Below are 6,598 nucleotides of genomic sequence, written 5' to 3'. Positions count from 1 at the left end.
TGAATTTGATTAGTCCTTTATCAAGGGGGCAGGATTGTTGTGGCGGAAGGTTTGCAAGCACATTTGATTGTTGCCAGTTTGTCGGAAGCATCTTGCTAAGCAGTTAGCTGCTTAGTGCTAGTAGGAACGCTTTGGACAGCGGAAACATGCAAGAGGAGGAAAGTTTTGTGTCGGAGGTCATGGATGAGTCCCATCAGTCATACATTTTTTTATGTAGAGGGGGAAAAAGAGGATGAAGATGTTGTGGAAGAGGACGCCAGAATCTTGGTTTGGTGTAGAAGGCTTACAGCCGTACATGTTTGAGCACTAGCCTCGCAACGCTGCCAGTTCTGTTAGCTCTACGCCTGCCGAACACACAGACATCCATCCCCGTGAACACTGGGACGGAACTCAATGCTAAAGTTAATGATTCTTATTTCAACCGTTGCGTATATTAGCTGCGACATATGAATCAAGATGCTATGACCGAAAATAATTGATTGATAGATGACCACTGATATATGATTGGCCGAATTTAGGTGTACAAGCTGACATATAACTAACTGGCCTGCATAAGATAACGAAAGAAAAGACAGATTTTAAGACATGATTCTTTTTTAGATAGAAATTTTTTGTACAATATAGTCTGATAAATAGAACATTTATATACATGTTTAAGCCAGAATGATTTGACATTTAAATATGATTTCCCTACGAATTTAAAATTGCTACATCATACTGTGATTTTAACATCTTACCCATCAGTACATTGTTTTCCAACCTACCAGTCGATAAAACTTATTCAGAAATCCATACCAGTCCATTTCCCTAACTCAATTCAGATTGAACTGGTCATTTTAACTGGGTGACGTTTGAATACCAAAAAAAGCCATAAAACTGTTGTTTGTTCATTATTTTTAAATCAAATAAAGTACTACTGTTTACAAATTGTTTATCAAAGACATTTCTGTAATATGCGATAATCCAGCATAACCTGACAAATCTGAGAGTAATAGATTTTAAAAAGCAGCACATCTAATTAGTCCATGTCTCAAAAACACTAAAATAGTCCAATATCACTGGAAACCAGAGGCTATTTCCAGCCTCGTTTTGTTGTGCAAATTGTGAAACATTAAGAATACTAATCAAACAGTTCAAACTATACATTGTTTGTTTTCCTCAGAAAACATGTGTAGGAGGCCTTTATGAATCATTTAATTACCTATAGTGTAGTGTAACCAAATTCTAATTTCACAAGAGTTATGATTTTCTGAAAAGTTTGTTTATGGTTTGTCTGATTTCATACCAAACAAGCTAACAGGCATGAAACCAGTTGTTCTAAGAAGCCTTTTATTTTTAATGATTCGATTAAAGAAATCAGTCAGATGTGCATGAGCTGACAGGAACCAATGCAATTCCAAACTATTTTATTTAACTATTTGGAGTCACAGAGTAATATGGGAGGTGGAGGCCTGATGCACAGACTGATCATTGAATTAGTGCCATGCTCTTCTCTAAAGCGCCTCCATGTTACCCACTGAATGTGCTGTACATTCACTTATTTAGTGTGCAAACTGCAAACAAAACATATCTCTCCATCCATCAATCCATTTTCTTATACGCTTATCCCAAGTGGGGTCATGAGGGGTGCTGGTGCCTATCTCCCGCTGTCTACAGGCGAGAGGCGGGGTACACCCTGGACAGGTCGCCAGTCCTTCGCAGGGCAACACAGAGAAAAACAACCATTTTAGAGAAGCCAATTAACCTAACAGTCATGTTTTTGGACTGTGGGAGGAAGCCGGAGTACCCAGAGAGAACCCACGCATGCTCAGGGAGAACATGCAAACTCCATGCAGAAAGACTCTGGGACAGGAATGGAACCCAGAACCTTCTTGCTGCGAGGCAGCAGGGCGCCCCACTGAGAGGCCACAAAACATATCTCTAAAATCTCCTATTTTTTGTTGGAGGCATCTGATGAATTTTAAGTTTGTGTAAAATGGGCCAAGTTCGAAGTCTGAAATCCACTTTGCTTCTTGTTATTTGAACACCTACCAAGCTTTCTAAATGCTTCTTATGCAGTATACTTAGTGTGAACAGTGCTGGGGTTCCCAAACCTTGTGACAATAAGTGGTAAAGACTGGCAATCCCTAAAGGTGCATAAAGTTATTCAAATCTGTATTTTTAAATATAGTGACCTAATTCTATCAATTTTAAATGCATATTTTAAGACATTTAATCTAATTATTGTTTTAATTAAAATGACAATTATTTTAGTTAATCATTTTAGATGTAACATTGATTATTTAATGCGATTTTAATCATTTAATTGTGCCTTTTTGAACGTTATTGGAAATTTAGGGCTTGTTTAATTGCACAGTGGGACAAGGTAGAAATACATTTTCAAATCAATAAAAAAATGACTGATAGTTATCACAAATGATGTCAAGCAGTGAAAAAAAAACTTGATGTGATTGCTTTTTTTTTTTTTTAAGTAGACGTCTTGAGTAATCAATGGCGTGAAAAGTTTTTGTAACCTGAAGGGGGACCCAGCAAGAAAAGTTTTGGAACAGATTTATGAGATAAATAAGTAAATATTACATCTACTTCTGTCATGATGTACTTTGGCCCTGTGTGCACACACCATAATGACTACAAAAAAAACATTGACCCCTCCACTTGGTGTTTCACCATTCTCTGAGGCGGTTCTGATCCCCACCGTTCTAAAGTAAGGTGTAGGTATTGGCAGATTGCATGTGAGAAATACAGTTGTTGACCTACAGTAGGTATCAGAAAGGTTTATCTTTACCTTTCTCTTAACAGACACACTGTGTAGTTAATCAATAGGCTTTAAACCAGGGTTATATATAAAACCTAACCATCTTACCAAACTATACTAACATGCAACACCTTGCACCTTTTATGCAATCTGCAATGCCTTTTTTTAGTAACCTTCTCTATGAAAAACTTCTTATAATGAATATTCTCTTCCTACTAACAATTTTGTATTCACTCCTCACCTACATTGTTGACATAAGTAAACTTAACATTTATCTTTAAAAAATAAACCTGGATATGACCCATAGATGTCTAAGGAGTGAAACCAGAATGGAGGCTGGGTGACTGTTCTTTAGACAGCTTGACTTTAGAGTAGCTATAGCTGAATTTGGTTATTAGTGTCACAAAACTGTACTAAACCAGAGCTTTTAAAATCCTAAATACTCAGATCTCTATGCTGCACAGCATATAAAAGCATTTCGCCACTGTTTTTATTTATAGTTAAATTCATTTTTTTTATTTTGATAAATGTCTGTATGTAAGTCTCTATAAAGTTGTCAGATAATTCTATTTATTTTGCCTTTAGATTTTACCACTTTTATTTCTTTATATTAACATTAATATTTAGATTTCATATATTGTTGAACCATCTATCAATAAAGAATAATTCAAAGGATTTATTGTTTTTGTGTGTTTTGTGTGGCTAAAAGGTAAAAAAGACAATATTTACATCCTCCATTATGACCATCGTTCCTGCTGGTACACCCGGCTAAATCTTATACAATTTATTTTATCATACATTTATCAAAATGCCATATCCACACATGTGGTTACAATAAACAAAAACCTCCAGTAATAAATTGAAAGGTTAGTTTTACATGCAAAGAAACGCAAAAAACATGAGGGATCTAGAACTGCGGGTCTGAAACTGTGGTCTCCAGGTCAGCAGAGACGCATCATTGTTGTCTTTACTTCAAAAGAGATTTTTAAATCCTTTTGACATGTTATTAAAACTTTAATAGAGTAATTTTATTTTGAAGTGTTGATGTTCTTAAATAACTCTTCTGGCAACTCTCTACCCTATATGAGCATCTTCGGTGAACAAAGAACTGACTTGTTCAAACTGAAAAGTCAACCATCCAGATCACTTTAGCCTACATGTAGGGACACAGACTTCTTTCATCAACAAAAGCTTCGTTGTTTAAAAATGTCATTTTTCTTCTGAGCCATTGAGTGATCAAGTGAATATGTATGAATGTGGGTGTGCCATCGTAGGCCTCATGTCTGTCTTCTTCACCCCTGTTTTCTCATCCAGAAAGTCAAACAAGCATAAATGGCATATCTTACTAATGCACTTTTTTATATAGATAATATTTAAATATTGGTCACGTTGTATTAAGTGGCTTTTCTACCTAATAATGAACCAATATGTCATCTTCCCATGTCTGTTATGACTGGTGGGGTGAAGTGATACCATCTTTGTTATATTTGTGTCCTTAAGGTTTTTGTTTTCATCAAACCCCCACACACTGTGCTGCTATTCAAGTTTTAAGGTGGATTTTTCTGAGAACACAGCTTGATCTTTAGGCCCTCCACTTAAGTTTGCCAACAAATATAAAAATTTGAATTAAAAATGTTTTACTTTTTTAATGGATTTTTCCCAGTGAGATGAAACTAAGATTATCGTTCCTATTATTCCTGGACTTCAGTTTAGTTTTCAGCACCATCATCCCACAGCATCTGATGGGCAAACTGGAACATCTGGGCTTCCACACACCACTCTGCAACTGGCTGCTAGACTTCCTCACAGACAGACCTCAGTCAGTCCAGGTCCGGTTAGAATCAATGTTAGATCTGGGCCCTCAATATTACCTAGGATTAGGGCCTGATAAACCTTTATACAACTACCCTGAAATTATTATATATATATATTTTTTTTATTTAAGCATTATTTGCCTATAGCTTTAAAGTTTTGAAAATGATGCTTAGTAAACTTATTTGCGAAGACTTGCACGTCTTTCAGATCGGTTAAGTGTGCACATATGAGGTAAGAAAAAGCTGCATATGTATGTATTATCAACTATCGACAGATACTGCGTACTGCGTTTCGGTGTATTTGTGCTATAGCTGGCGCTCTACTATCCACTTCGACCGCGTGGCCTAATGGATAAGGCGTCTGACTTCGGATCAGAAGATTGAGGGTTCGAGTCCCTTCGTGGTCGTCTTTTTCTGGTCGTTCGTCTTTTTGAATCGAAACTTTATTTGGCTAAACGTCTCGACGATATCCGACGATATCGTCGACCTTATTTGTTGTATCTAGGAAACCGCAGTCCAACATTTTTCTCTATATATTCGTTGTAGAGACATGAGCTCATAACATAAACCAAACGATCAGTAAATATTTGCTTAGATAGATCAGAATCAGAATAAGTAGTGTAAGCATGATATGTTTTGAGTTCTACCACCGCATAGCTAGATACACACATGGCACGGCAATAAATTCCGATATGTCCATACGTGCAGTCGACGGTAGCAGAGTGGCGCAGCGGAAGCGTGCTGGGCCCATAACCCAGAGGTCGATGGATCGAAACCATCCTCTGCTAGGATGTCTTTTTTTTTTTTTACTCTTTGTTTGACTTCATGTTCCTTTTTCACACCGTTTTCATATAAATGAATTAAATATTTTTTTATTAAGAGAGGAAGATTGTAAATCACTACACCAACTTGAAATATACCAGACCAATATAGAAAGAATTAGGAACATAGCCAATAATTATTTTTAATAACAACACTCTTAACATAAATTGATTAGTCATATTAGAATAGATTTGTAATAATATCAAAGACGGAGAGAAAAAAAAACTCGCTCTGATAAGACTAAAGCTTCAGAGTTATATACCAAGCTCACCCAAATGCAGCCTGAGAGCATCTTAACAGGGGGTAACACTGCTCATTCCTTAAAGGGTTTACGTTAAAGTACGCTACTTCTTTAACACGGACTAATCATCATAGTTGCATATTTTAGATTTTAATCTTATATATATATATCTTAGTACTGCCCTAATATATCATCAAAAAAAGGAAATAACTGAAAAAATACCTGATTAAATCATTTGAATGAAACAACCTCTTGTTGCCCCTCTGTTAGGAAATCCTGGTCTGTTATTAGCTAAAAAGGGAGAAAGTGTACACCAAAAGGAAAAAAATGCAATGCTTTAACTAAATTCATTTTGGAACCGAGTGGTCTGAATTCAAAGCGTACAAAATTGGCATTTCTATTTACATCAAATGCACAAAAAGCGTAATCACAGATCCTTCCTTCCAGCAGCAAAAAGGCTTTACAACGATTTTTGTTTTGTCGTTTGGTTCTGGATATCTTAGCCTTTTCCCACTTTAAATAACTCTGGACTCGATATACAATATCTAATAGAATAAAGGAAAATTACATCTTGAAATGAAAGAAAACATCTTAAAATTTACGAAAAGGAACGTCTTAAAGAAAGCAGTCGAGGTAAAATCATTTGACTGCAACATCACACAAAAATGGCTCAAAATTAGAAAACAGAAGGCCAACTAAAAAACATGTAGCATCTAAATCTGTTAAGACGAGCAGGTTGGACATGTTCTTGCAGGCTCCATGTCTGAGCCCCGAGTTGGACCCAGCAGCTACCCAATCAGATACCGACTCAGGTCATGCCACCATAGAAAATACAGAATCCAAAGCAAATTCCAGCAATGTGAACACACTACCCCACTGTTCCTTAAGCTGTTTTCCTTTTTAACATATCAAACATGTTATGATTCTGGGATTTCTGAGTCTAATCTATACGGTCCAGGATGCTTT

The 6,598-nt window shown here is 36.3% G+C and overlaps 2 non-coding genes across 2 annotated transcripts; both read left to right on the top strand.

The window, feature by feature from the left end:
- Positions 1-4,903: 4,903 nt before the first annotated feature.
- Positions 4,904-4,976, top strand: trnar-ucg. Its single transcript has one exon. It is a non-coding gene; the product is annotated as a tRNA-Arg (tRNA).
- Positions 4,977-5,285: 309 nt separating this feature from the next.
- On the top strand, positions 5,286-5,357 carry trnam-cau. The gene has a single exon. It is a non-coding gene; the product is annotated as a tRNA-Met (tRNA).
- The last annotated feature ends 1,241 nt before the right edge of the window (positions 5,358-6,598 follow it).

The sequence above is a fragment of the Cyprinodon tularosa genome, unplaced genomic scaffold (assembly GCF_016077235.1).
Source record: "Cyprinodon tularosa strain WSP-4 unplaced genomic scaffold, ASM1607723v1 ctg803, whole genome shotgun sequence".
Classification (NCBI taxonomy): Eukaryota; Metazoa; Chordata; class Actinopteri; order Cyprinodontiformes; family Cyprinodontidae; genus Cyprinodon; species Cyprinodon tularosa.
The sequence above is the reverse complement of the archived record's forward strand: the minus strand, read 5'-3'. Positions and strand labels throughout refer to the sequence as shown.